This window comes from Marmota flaviventris, chromosome 7 (genome assembly GCF_047511675.1).
Source record: "Marmota flaviventris isolate mMarFla1 chromosome 7, mMarFla1.hap1, whole genome shotgun sequence".
NCBI lineage: Eukaryota > Metazoa > Chordata > Mammalia > Rodentia > Sciuridae > Marmota > Marmota flaviventris.
The window spans coordinates 60,078,868-60,093,376 of NC_092504.1; the positions used below are offsets into that span (position 1 = coordinate 60,078,868).

The following is a 14,509-nucleotide window of genomic DNA, read 5'->3' on the forward strand; positions in this document are numbered from 1 at the left end:
TGATAAACTGTGGAAACACCAGTATAATGGTTCACATGTCAAAGACTACAGAACCATAACACAAAAACATTGAAAAAAAAGAAATATTTACAACCAAGGTTAGGATTTCAATCATGTAAAAGCAATGTGGGCAAAAGAATGAAAATTAATTTAAATTCACTAAAGATAGCAAAATAACCATCAGAACAGATTATAACAGAAAGGCAACATAATCTAAGAAAAATAAATTTGTATTCTGTCAATTCTTATTAGTTACCAGGACCTCTGAAACAGCTTCTCTCCATGTTTTTATTAAAGGATTTCTCCACAACAATACAGTATAAAATGGCTACATCTTCAGGAAATCTAATTTTAACTGTTATCTTCAAATACCTGGCCACAACTTTTAAAGTTTCAGATTTCAGAGCATTCCAGCTTTTGAATTAGAGGTGTTCAACTGGTGAAAACTATGCAAATACTCCAAACTCTCAATACCCCGAAATCTGAGTACTTCTGGTCCCAAGCATTTCAGATAAGGCACATTCAACCTTTATAAGCATCAAAACAATCAAAAATTCACTCACTACAAATTACCTGCATGAAAAGTTCAAGTCATTCTTTGGTGGCTATTTCAAAACAAAGACTGCTAAGAAGAAACCACATATCACATTTCCTTTTTTTTTTTTTTTTAAGTCTAATAATCCAAATGAAATGACATATATAAAAGAAAAAACTAGAAATATAAGCTTTCAGCCCTGAAAGATTGCATGTATTACATATTGCTTCTTATAGAAAGAATATTTCTAATAACAGGTTGCATTTCTCTTTACCAGAAATTGTGTTTTCTAAGGATATACCAGTGGCAGGACCCACTTACCTCCACTATAGGATGCTTACTCCAATTTTCCCTGGAGTCTGACTATCTGGGCTCACAGAGATCAGGTCAATGCCTATTCTCACTGAGTCAAGGACTATACATACCTATTTTTCAACTGTCTGTCCCATATTAATACTGCAACTTTCTAAAATTCCTAATGGTCTTTGTTAAAAGTGACCTTAACAATCAAAGTACTATACCTTTTTAAAGCAGTGACCTCCAATTTGTTGTGGCAGAACACGAAAGGGCTAAAAATTATAGTAATAAAAATAAATAACAAAGGGAAGTTATGGATTCACCCTCTTTTAGGCTCCAAAGGTGAGGGAGTAAATTTTGATATTCAGAAGCTACTGAAGTAGCTAAACATCAAGAAATGGAAATGTTTGCAAAATAAAAGCAATGTGTTTATATTATGCATTAAAATTTAACAAGTAACCTGTATGTTCCTTTATTTCTTTGAAATAGGTAGGTACCTTAGTTATAGATACAATAAAAAGGATGTGAAATAGGGTCTCCTGCCTCTAGTGATGTTTTGATGACACCTAATTAAGAACATCTGGTTTGAAAGAACAGCCAAAGGACCAAGAACACAAAAAAAATTAATTTTAAAAAGCCAACTCTCAAGATTATTTGGAACTGGTTAGGAGGAGTAAAAATCAAAGGAATAGGACAATAATGGAATAGGAAGTATAAAAGTCATTCCAAACATACCTACTACGGTATGAGAATAGGCTTCTATCCCAGCACAGTGGCACATACCTGTATTCCCAGCAGCTCGGGAGGCTGAGGCAGGAGGATCACAAGTTCAAAGTCAGCCTCACCAACAGTGAGACACCAAGCAACTCAATGAGACCCTGTCTCTAAATAAAAATACAAAATAGAGCTAGGGATATGGCTCAGTGGTTGAGTGCCCCTGAATTCAATCCCCAGTACCATCCCCCCTCAAAAAAAAAAAGGGTTTCTACTCAAAAATTTAAGTTCAGAAGTAATCCTCAAATTTGTACCTTTCAAAAAAGGGGTCACTGTTTTCATAGCCATTCAGCATAAAATATGTAAAAAAGTCTTTTTAAATCAATTTAGAAAATAGAATTCTGCAAGATAAATAAGCTGTTTAGAATCTAAAACCACTATTTGTATTTATAAATTTCCAGTTAACTGATTCTGAAATTTTGATTTTTAATCTCTCATAAATCAAATATGTATTACAAATGTTTCCTGCTACCAACAAACCAACAATTTCCTTAAACCAGAAACTGCCTACTGACAATTCAACTCTTCAGGTTCTAAGTAAACACTTAAATTAATGTCTAGTTGACTATTCAATGACTTTTCTTCTTCCTTATCTGCTAGTTCTGATCCCTATCCACTCCACAAGCATTCTGGTTCACTCCATTCCTAGTGCTTTTCTTGATGTTTGCTCTCCACCATTCACATTTCAACCCCGAATATTCAACAACTTAAAACATTGCAAGTCTGAGACAGTAAGCAATCCATCTGAGGTATTCACTGTCCCTACAAATCCTTGACAATTTTTCAGAATTAAATAACTTGTTGAGTTTAAGTCATTAACAAAAGAACACAAATGACTAATACTAAAAATTTAAGAAAACGTATGGTAATATTGCCAAGACAACACATAATTCAATCCTAAAGTTCCAACTGATCAAACCTCCTTAAGATCAAGAGTTTTGGATATCAAAAGGTACACTGGATTTGGCAAGTCCAAATGTTTACTTAGAAACTTTGTTCACAAGCCTAAGACTATATTAACTGCCAAATATGGAGATGGACAAGGATTTACCATCATCTCCCATTCTAGTAGACTGTGTTCCCTTAATTGCTGTTAATGGTTCCTAGATCAGGTACTTGCAATTCTATTTGAAAGACCAGAATGAGGTATTGTGCCTTTAACCTAAAACCAGTATTTTAACCCAAGTTAATCACATTTCGGGAAATAATGGGACAACTTTCCTATTACAGCTTAAGTGCACGTGCAAAAGCACCTTGCCAAAATTCCGTTAAAAATCTAGTTACATCTTGGAGGAAAATCGATCTATGCGGAAAATTGTAGGCGCGAATCTATATTTGCCCCAAAGCAGCATAGGGCCATCTTAAGAAATGTGCTTTTAGGGACGCAGGAAAAATTCGATCTGATTCCACTAACAAAATTCACAATCTAGGGAAGCTTAACTTCCCCTCCGTCCCCCTTGCTCCACGGGGGGGGGGGGGGGGGGAGTGGAAGGAGAGAAACCCATTCCCAAAAACACCCAAATTTCTACTCCTGGGTCAACAGAGGATCCTCTGCATAACAAGGGGACGAAGAAGGCACGCGTTAAGACCCTAGTATCCGAACGCGTTCGGAATAAACCCGAAGGGAGCGGGGGTGTCATAGACGCCGGAACACTAAGCTCCGGGCAAGCGAAGCGGCGGCTGCCTTCAAACCGGGATTCTGTTTCCTTGCACAGAAATGGTGCCCGGAGGCCGCTACTTTCGCATCTGCGTCGCTTCTGCCTCCGCCGACACAACCTCTTTTCCCCTCCCCCACGGGCGGGGCGGCGACAGCGTCCCCACTCCGAAGCAACCAGGAATAAGAGGTGCAAATGACTCGGAGACAAGGCTGGTGGCCTCCCCAACTCACAACATCATCTCTAGAAAGCCCACTCCCCCGTTTCCCGCATTAAGCTTTCATCGCTCCTTCGGGAGTTGCTGAGTCCCTCTGACCACCTCGCCATCTCATCCCTACACCAAATCCTAGCCCCACCTGTGCCCTCGGAGACCTCCGTCCGCACCACGCGCACTGGTCACCTTCCTTCCTACAAGGCCTCCCATTCCTCACCTTTTGAGGAAAGGCTTGGGTTCTCTCACGCACACACCGCAGCGTAGGCAGCCGGTAAGAACAATGTCTCTCTCTGCCGCAACACCTCGGACACCAGAGCTTACACACTGGACGGTTGCCGCGAGCCGCGGAGCGCGAAGGAAATGTCCCCTTCCGACCACCACACCGACCTCCCCTCCCGGCCCCCGTACACACCTCCAACCAACAGCGGCGGCGGGTACGTCGCGCGGAGGTGAGCAGGAGAGTAGCCGAGGATCGGCTGCAGCGGATTCTTCTCGCTCGCTGCCTCCTCCCCGCGACAAACCAGAAGCCTCGGAAGCCGGAGAACCGCGAGATCGCTTCCCTCACAACCACCTCTTCCCGGGCACCAGACGCTGCGGCGAACGACAAGGAACACGGACGTCCCGCCCCCTTTGCCACCGCCCCCTCTTATTGTTTTACCCCTGCCGAAAGGGCCAGGGAACCCCCCAGCACAGCGTCAGCCAATCACGCATCTCCTTGGCGAGCCGGACCCAACCTTCTCGCGTCCCTCTGCGGAGCAGGCGCAGTAGGCCGCCGCGCTCGCGTACCCTGGCGCCCGGAAAGCCGGGGAACCGGAACCGGCCTAAAGCCGGGGCGAGAGTCCGCTGATTTGACGTCACAAGAAGGCCGCTTTCTCCTGCGTTGGGGCTCCAGCCTCTCGGCCCTTCTTCCAGATGGCGCGAACAACAGCTGGTTCCCTGCGGCGCTATGTCTTGCAGATTTATATTCCTGGTCCCTTTAGTAATGTTAATACGGAGGGAATTTAGTAATCTCTCTGAATTAGGTGTTTTCAGTTTGCTGCTCTAGAGGAGCTTTAAGTCGAGCCTGTGGTTTCAGCTGTTTATACACAAAACTCATTTATTAATACATTCTAGGAAATAGAAGGTCATATCCTAATAGTTCAAAACAATTTAAGTTGCAAGCCTACTAAGTGCTAGGCCCTGGGGTACTGGAAAAATGTGACATGGTCTCTACAGAAAGAAAAAGACTGTTTCTTTGTCCATTATGTATTTATGCATAGCTAAGTACATATTAAGCATTTTATGGTATTAAGGCTAAAAGGTTTGAAATCCCAGGAAATATTAAGATTACAGTCTTGTCCCACCTCTAGGACCAGACTTGCCCCCAGGACTTAACGATGGACAATGACTCCTGGTTTTGATTACTGGAAATAACCAAATCTTTAAAGATGCCACTTTATCCCTTTCTGGAAACTTATTTTCAGAGAACCTCGGGACAGCGGAAGAATTTTGGAATGCAGAGAAGTAAAAAGGGCGATTAAGAAAGAAATAACATTAATGCCTACGTACCAAACATGATGCAAACATACACATTTCATCAGTTTTTCTTAACAATCCTAAAAGGATGATTTTAACTTAATTTACAAATGTAAAAACAGGTGCACAAAAGCAATACCAACTTTGGGGCCTCCAAAATCTACAATGGCTTTATCTTATATTACTTAATATTTTTGTTGTGTGCAAACTATATGGGCAAACCATCACTTTTATTAGCATCTCAATCAAGTAGAAAACTCTTGGAATAGACAATGGTGGCTTGGACTACTAGTAGCACTAATAGTGATGTGAAGTGTTTAATCCAGACTTAATGAAGGTAGAGGCTACAGACTTCACTGACATTGGCTGTGTGGTATCAGAAAAGAGGGTATTCAAGGATGATTTAAAAGTTTTCAGCCTGAGTAACTAAATGAATCCCATTTATACTGGCTTCCCTGCCTAGTCTTTGGGAATTGGGTTGCTTCATGGAGGTTATTGAGATATTCCTTAAAGCATAATACATTACATGCAGATTACCTTTTAAATAAAAAGCATAGTTCTAATTACTATTTTTATGCCCACTTAACAGATAAGGAAATTGAGGCTCGGGGTGTCAAGTAACTTACCCAAAGACACACAGCTACTATTTCAAACACAAGCAATCAACCTTCATAGTCCATGTTCTTAACCATAAGCTACATATAACATTTCTACTGTATTAATTACCATATTTACTTATCTTCTCTACTGCTGACTAGCATTTTAATTGTTTCAAGTTTGGTACTCATGTGTAATGCTGTTATAAATATTCACCATGTACTCTGGTACAGTGGTTCTCAGACCTTATAGTGCATCAGAATCACCTGGAGTGTTTGTTAAAACATGCCTCTCAGAGTTTCTGATTCAGCAGGTCTGTGCTAAAACCTGGTAATTTGCATTTCTCACAAGTTCTCAGGTGATGTTGCTACTGCTGCTCTAGAGGTTGGCAAACTTTGCTGTAAAGGACCAGAGAGTAAATATTTTAGGTTTTGAGAGACACGTGTGGTGTGGTCTTTGTTTCATATCCTGATCCACACCCCTTTATAAACCTTTTTCAAATGCAAGAAACTTTCTTAGCTTAGCTCTAGGGCTATACAAAAGCAGGCTCAAACAACCCCTAGTCTAGGGTCTACACCAAAAAGTGAATTGACTGGGAAAAAGAAGATTCCGCTATCTTCAGTTTTAGTAAGTAACTCTAACCTATTCTCCTAAGTAGTCCTCTGAATACCTCTGATAGTACTGATAGCCTCTTCCCAGGTTCAGGCTCCTTTCAACATTTTAGGATGATTGCAGTAGCTGCTTAATTAACCTTCCTGCCTCTCAAAATAACCTCCAGGAAGCAACCCAATTCCCAAAGACTAGCCAGGGAAGCCAGTATTAATGGGATTTATTTAGTCACTCAGGCTGAAAACTTTTAAATCATCCTTGAATACCCTCTTTTCTGATACCACACAGCCAATGTCAGTGAAGTCTGTAGCCTCTACCTTCATTAAGTCTGGATTAAACACTTCACATCACTATTAGTGCTACTAGTAGTCCAAGCCACCATTGTCTATTCCAAGAGTTTTCTACTTGATTGAGATGCTTTCAATTTTGTTTCATTGTCGTCCATCTCCCTCACAAGAGCCAGATCCTTTACAGCAGTAAATCAGATGAGATCCCCAAAATCTTCCAAGGGCAATACAAATATCAAGTACTTACCATGGCCTACCAGCCTACCTCATCTAATCCTTACCCATTACTTTCACCTCTCTTCTTACCACTATTCCTCTTATACCATTCCAGCTCCTCCTCTGACATTCCAATTACATTCCCACCTCAAGGCTTTAAATGAACCTTTAGCAAAAGCCTGAGAAAAATCAAAGCATTTTAGACCCACTGATTTCCTCCAGTACCCATATTAAAATATCTTAAGAACTGGGAGTATAGCTGAGTGGTAGAGCACTTCCCTAGCATACATGAGGACCTGGGTTCAATCCCTAGCATTGCAAAAAAGAAAAAAAAAAAAATCTCGCTCAAGCCTTCTAAAGGTGAGTTAGATATGAGTTCCCCTTATATAAAATCCTTAAAATTTCAATTAACTTCACACTACTTAAATCATCTATTAGCTTGTCTATATTCTGTAATTATTTTGCATTCTCAGAGTTCATAAATTCACATTTTTATAAAAATATAAGCTAAACAACAGTCTATAGGTTCTCTGTTGTCAGATGTCTAGTTAGTAATAGCTTAGAAGAGTCTTTAAAATCATTCAGTAGCCACCACTGAATGACACAACATCAAGCATAAAGGCTCAGGATGGGCAAAAGTAATGGAAATATAGTATCCTCAGAGAATTGGGAAAGATGGAGAGAAGCAGCAATATGGGAGGAGAGAAGAAACAAACACAAAAAACAAGGAGAGACAGAAAGGGAGAGGCAGAGAAAGGCAACAGGGAAACAATTAGAATAAAAGGTACTATTAAGTGATAGTACATTAGAAACACTGACTAGTACTTTTTGAATTTATCATTTAATATCTGATAACCCTTCTTGCCCTCTACACACATATACATCCCAGTAAGTCTCAAGAAGGAAGAATTCTCTTGGCCTCTTGGATTCAGCACCTGTTATGGTCACACTGAAAATGCTCTATATAGGCTGGGGATGTGGCTCAATCGGTAGCACCCCCACCTGGCATGCGTGCGGCTCAGGTTCGATCCTCAACACCACATACACACAAAAGATGTTGCGTCCGCTGAAAACTGAAAAATAAATATTAAAAAAATTCTCTCTCTAAAAAAAAAAAAGAAAAGAAAATGCTCTATATGCACATGATGGCTTGTCTGACCACTGTGGGAGAACAGAGAGAAAGCAGTTGTTTCTCCTGAGCTTTGAGTATTTTTAATGTTTTGGCTCTAATTTCCAGAACAGTATATGATGTGTTTATTGTTATTCTTTCTTGATTAATACCTTTTTTTTTTTTAAGGCTGTGGATTTTCCCTTCCCAATACTTTAGGTCAAATCCCGTAGATTTTATTCACTATTGTTTTCTAAACAGATTGCAAATGTAGTTAGACTTCTTTGATTCAGTTATTATTTAAAGAGAGTTAATGGAGAGTAACTAAACATTTTGATTTTTAAATTTAAAGATTCTATTTTGCTTGTTAATTTTAATGCATTTTGAGCCATGAGTGCAGCCTACTTGTTATGCTTTTTGGAATTTGCTAAGATTTTTCATGTAACCAAATATAGGTACAACTTTTTTAAGTTGTTCATAAAACTCTAGTACATTACAATCACCTTCTTTCATTTTTCCCTTCCTAATAGTTTTTGCATTAGACATTTTTATTTTTCTATTTGAAATAAATTCATAGATCCTGAAAAGTTGCAAAAAGAGTTTTTAAAAATCCCATACCTTTCACCAAGCCTTCCTCAAATGTTAATATGTATTATATTTACTTTATCATTATCTTTTTTTCTCTATCTCTCAGTAAGCTGCCAATTCCCTAAGTTCTTTGTATTTCCACTGTCTCATCCTGTACCTAGTACTGTGCTTGATATATTGGCGCTCAATGGTAATTACTGAATGAGAGAATCCAGGAGTTTCAAAGAAACCCATGGGCACTCTGCCAGACAACTAGTGAATTGCCATGTGACTTCTATCCATAAAAAAGAATCCAGACAACACTGTATTTCACAACTAGAAGAGATCTGATTTCAAAAAAATTTATGACATGATGTACCTTTATTCCTAAACACTTCAGTGTGTTTCTTAAAAGATAAAAGTATTCTCTTATGTAAATACAACATAATTATCAAAATTAGGTATTAACATTAATTAATATAAGAGATTCAAATTTCATCAATTGTTCAAATAATATACTTTATAAGAAAAAAATTTTAATTTATTCTCTTTTCAGGATACAATTCAGGATTACAAATAATATTTACTTATCATGTCACCTTAGTCTTGTGTCATCTGTTTCTCCATCTTTTTCTTTCATGACTTCAACATTTTAAAGATTACAGGACAATTACTGTGAAGAATTCCCTTAAGTGTGACACATTCTGGTGTTTCCTTATATCTAGGTTATTTTTAACAATACCAGAGAAGCACTGTTATGTTCTTCTCAGCGCATCATATCAGAGGCACAGGGTGTCCATTTGCCCCCTCTGTAGTGATGTTAGCTTTCTTTACTTGGTTAATGTCTTGTCTGCCAGGATTCTCCAGTGTAAAGTTACTACTATTTTCCTCTCTGTAATTAATAATTATCTTGTGTGGAGTAATACTTTGAGACTGTGTTCACCCATCCATTTAAAAATATCCATGTATAATTCTTGCTTGAATCAAATTTGCTATAATGGCTGCCAAATTGTGATTTTTCTAATTCCATCATTCTTCCTACATTTATTAGCTGGAATTATACTATAAGAGAGACCTCTCCTTTTTTCCCATTTTATCATTATTTATATCAGTGTGAACTGATAGTTTCCTTTGTCATAACTTGTTGCTATCGGTATTTATTTTCCTGCTCAAATTGTCCTTGATTTGGCCAGTGGAAGCTCCAATCAAGTCGGTTCTCTTGTTTGGTACTTTAAAATTTTACATTATTTGACAGATAAAAATGAATTATATCTGTTTTAAAAGTGGTTAAAAAGTAACAAAAGTCTAAGACAATGGCAAGGAGAAAAGAAATTTGAGAACTACATGGGACAAAAAAATGTGATGACTAAGTAGATATAGGAAATATGAGAGAAATCTAGGATAGAATCCTTTGCAAGTTTTGTTCTAGGGGGCTGGGGATGTGGCTCAAGCGGTAGCGTGCTTGCCTGGCATGCGTGCAGCCCGGGTTCGATCCTCAGCACCACATACAAACAAAGATGTTGTGTCTGCCTAAAACTAAAAAAAATAAATAAATATTAAAATTAAAAAAAAAAAAAGTTTTGTTCTAGGTAACAGAACTGTCATAAATGACACTTATTGAGAAGGTGGACACAATTTTGGTGAATGTTCTTCCAAATGTTTCCTTATCCACATTCTTGTATAAAATAAATAAAATAATATCCGGCTACTTCATTCAGTACTTTCTGATCTAAAGCCATCTTTGAACAGTCTCTTTGCTGGGTATGGTTGCACATACCTGTAATACCAGCTATTTGGGAAGCTTCAGCAGGAGGATTACAAGTTTGAGGCTGACCTGAGCAATGTAGTGAGACTCTGTCTCAAAATAAAAATTAAAAAAGGCTGGGGATGTGGCTCAGTGGCAAAAGCATCCCTGAGTTGTTCAATTCTCAGTACCAAAAAAAAAAAAAAAAAAAAAAAAAGAAAATGAAAATGTACTGGCCAAATTATATTGTGTATTGTGTACACATACAAATATGTAACAACAAATCCCATCAGTATGTATAACTATAATGCACCATTAAAAGTGTGCAGAATTTTTTTAATTAAAAAGTTGAAAACAAAATAAAATGTATCCTGTCACTCATTAGCAAATTAATTATTTTTCCAGTGTTGGGAATCAAACTAGAGCTTTCATACATGTTAGACAAGCACTCTACAACTGAGCTCTAGCCCCAATCCAGCAAATGAAGGTTTTAAAAGAGTAACATTACTAGAATTATATTTTCTTATTCCTGATTTTTATTTTCTCAGCTTAAAGTACTTATCTGACATTTTAATTTATAAAGCCTTTTTTCTCTATACCCTCTCATTTGATCTTTTTCAAGTTTCATAAATCTTTTTTTAAATATATATATTAGTTGTAGATAGACACAATATCTTTATTTCTAGTTATTTATATGTGGTGCTGAGGATCGAACCCAGGGCCCCACGTTTGCAAGGCAAGCACTCCACCACTGAGCTACAACCCCAGTCCAAGTTTCCTAAATCTTAAAAGATCAACCAAGTCCATTACCATCACTTTGCTGGTGAAGTAGATGGGGACATGAATGTTTAGGGATTGCATTCCCCACTTAAGTCAGGGTTGAGAAGACTAGGGACTGATTAGGTCATGAGGATACACCCTAATGAATGGCATTAGTGCTCTCACAAAAGGACTTCAGGGAGCCCATTAATGCCTTTGAACTTTTGCAAGATGTCAGGACTCAGCAAGATACGGTAAAATGGGGACAATAATAATATCTACCTTATTTGGGTACTATTAAGATTAAAAAAGTTAATACCCACAAAACATAACATATGGTAAGTGCTCAATAAAACTGGCACTTACTGTTTGGTCCTTGAATGTGTACACATGGATTGCTTGCAACTGATTCCTTTTCACTGACTGCCCGCTGCTTTGCTGAGGTAAAAAATTACCTGTGATAGTATTTTACAGTTTTCAAAACAGTTTGAAACACATTAACTAATTTCAGTTTTACAAGCAATTCACTAAGTGGGAAAGCAGCACAAGGCTAATTTAGTAGTAGCCAATTTAGAAAAAGACCCCAGAGTCTACTAACTCATTTCACCATACCACGCTCCTCTGCTAAACGATGAACTTTCTCTCTAGTCTTTGAACAAGACTTCCTGATTGAAAACACATTACTTGAGAATTCCAGGGCTCTCTCTTGGTCTGACTGGCTTCCTTACACAGTTTTTTAATGCACAGAAAAGCCTACTCACATGAATAGGATGAATCCATTCCTTGTAGAATAAGAAAGAAGAAAGCTTATTATGGCCTGAAAAAAGCAAATGTGAATTTCTCCCTACAATCTTTACAATTATTAGCTCTTTATGACTTGAGATATGTCAGTGTCTAAAAGGGTTTTTACTTTCCATTCAGTTATTGTGTATCTGTGAAATATGTCACACATCCAGAAACATGCATAAAACAGTTGTGCCACCTGCCCATTTATCACTTCTTCAGAATTTAGAGATACTCATAACCAAAAATCAACACACAAAGAATTAGATTATGGGATTACAAGAGTAACTCACCCTGAATTCTTGAATTCTAATTGGTTCTATCCAATACTTATCAAGCTATAATAGCTACAATCACCTCAGGCCAAGTGATCTAAGAGATATGGTAATCCTGGACAGTGTAACAACCAAAGATAATGTAAACAATTGAAGAGTCATCTGCCCTGAGTTGCTTGGAGTCCAGAAAATGACTCTGAAAAGAGGAAACATTTCACCAGTGTTTATGTTGCACTGTCCAGGACTGACTATTTTTGTCAGACAAGAATATTCTAGTCATTACTGGGCTGCGGGATGTGTTTAATTCTTCGAGCTGTGCAGTCTTGAGAGATGGCTCAAGTTATCCAACTCTTTCCTCTGATTTAATGCTTACAGGCACTGGGGGTTAGCAGTTATGCTGTTGATTGGAAAGGTCTATCTCCCTTTGTGAAATGGAATTCTGGTGGCTCATTAATCAATCTCCTATGGATTAAGTCAGTGTCAAGGAGTGTCCCTGAGCCAGATGTCCTCATGGGGGAAGGAGGGAGTTTGTACTGAAAGAAGTCAGAGCCAGGGAGCCAGCTTTGTACTTCAATGGAGAAGCATGAAACACAAGGGATCACATTCCATTTTCTTCTTTAAGTAGTTCAGTAACATTTTTCAAATTAGTTCATTTCTCTGACACTTAGTTTCCTTTATGGATAAACAGCCCACTTTAGGGTAGTTGTAAAGATTATTTACAATATTTAGCATGGTGTCTGGTAAAGTATGCATATGTTGTAAAAGTGAGGCAAACTGGGGACATGGTGGTGCATGTTTATAGTCCCAGCACTCAGGAGGCTGAGGCAGGAGAATCCCTTGAGCCCAGGAGTTCAGAGCCAGCTTGGGTGACATAGTAAGACCCCTTCCCATCTCTTAAAAAACAAACTGAGGGCTGGGAATGTGGCTCAAGCGGTAGCGCGCTCGCCTGGCATGCGTGCGGCCCGGGTTTGGTCCTCAGCACCACATACAAACCAAGATGTTGTGTCCACCGATAATTAAAAAAATAAAATATTAAAATTCTCTCTCTCTCTCTCTCTCTCTCTCTCTCCCTCTTTCACTCTCTCTTTAAAAACAAAACAAAAACAAACTGAGGCAAACCAACATCAGGGGACCCAACACAGTGCTACATGAAGTCACAGACTTCCTGTCCTTCCATTCCCTCACCAATCTCTTCTTGGATCAAATACTTGGTTGTTTGGCAGAGTGAAGAAACCATGGCCTAAGTCTTTGAAATAGAGTCAAGTTCAGAAGGAGAAGGAAAGGATAAAGTACGTTCAAAAGCAAATTTGTTTCATTAATCTCTTTCAACAAGCAGGCTCTAAAACTTTTTTGCAGGGCTGGGGCTCCTCCAACCCAGGGCCTCACACATGCTAAGCAAGTAGTCTACCACTGAGTCACATCCACAGCCCTGTAAAACCATTTAAGGTAATAAAAAACAAAAAACAAGGACAAAAACCTCTTTACAAAATATTCATCAGCAATCAGAAAACTTAAAAGATGGTAGAGTCATTGTGAAACTACTGATGAGACAAAGAGCTCCATAAAGAAATTATGCAGATGTTAGACACAATGAAACTTGTGGCTTTCTTCTGCCTTCAGGCCAGTTTAGAGCCAAATACAGCCAACCATCCCTCAGGCAGTGTCAGCATCGCCCTATTTCCCATCCACATTTCCAGGTGTAACCACTTCCTCGAAGCGGCCAGTCTAACTAAACCCTGGGTTCTGGCTCCATGATGGCAAACTATTTCTCTGAGCTTTACCTCTGCTGGAAGCATATAAGAGGCTTAGGACTAAGGCAAGAATCTCCCTCAAAATGAAGATGTGGGTTGGATGCAGCCTCACACCCTGTAATTCCAGTTACTGGGAGGCTGGGGCAGGAGAATCGCAAGTTTGAAGTTAGCCTAGGGAACTTAGAGAGAACCTGTCTCAAGGTTTAAAACAAAAATTTTTTTTTAAAGGCTGGGGATGTAGCCCAGAGTTCAATCCCCAGTACAAAAAAAAAAAAAAATCAAGATGTGCCCTATCCTGTTTAGAGCATAAGCCTGGAGATATGTATATGTGTATATATATACATATATATGTATATGTATATATATACATACATATATACACATATACATATCTCCATACATACATATATACACATATACAGGCATACACACACACACACACAAACACACACATCCCTCCTCCTTCTTGCAGGTTGCCACTCTGACCTGTACCTTGCTGACTCACATTATCTAGGTAAGTCCTGGTTGTAAATTACCTGGCTCTTGGCAGCTGGCTCCAACTGCCAGGAGATTCCAGTTACTTTCCTGTAACTAGCTGGGCTTCCTGCTGGGCCTGCCCCTAACTTCAAACTATGACCTCAAATTCCCCCAAGTTCTGGGTGGTGACCTGAAAATGGAAACGGAACTGAAAGCTATTGACCAAAGCCTTTTTGTATGCAAGAAAGAGGACCTAGATTAAGTGGGTTCATAAGGGCAATGATGCTGGAAGCAAAGGTGTTTTGGTTTTGTTTCTTGTTTTTTTATCTTTATTTTGCCCCCCTCT

At 38.9% G+C, this 14,509-nt stretch overlaps 1 protein-coding gene across 7 annotated transcripts in view; it reads right to left on the reverse strand.

Moving 5' to 3' along the window:
• The window catches only part of G3bp2 (G3BP stress granule assembly factor 2), an 88,894-nt gene that overhangs the window by 35,938 nt on the left and 38,447 nt on the right, over positions 1-14,509 (reverse strand). For 3 of the 7 annotated variants that reach the window (XM_027939762.3, XM_027939763.3, XM_027939759.3), the window contains exon 1: positions 3,888-4,105. The exons of 1 other annotated variant lie outside the window; for it this stretch is intronic. The gene's annotated coding sequence lies outside the window, so the exon portion shown is untranslated. Of the gene's footprint in view, positions 1-1,615; positions 1,681-3,692; positions 3,801-3,887; positions 4,106-14,509 lie in introns of those variants that run through there. 3 more of the 7 variants (XM_071614347.1, XM_027939760.3, XM_027939761.3) reach the window with 3 other exon arrangements.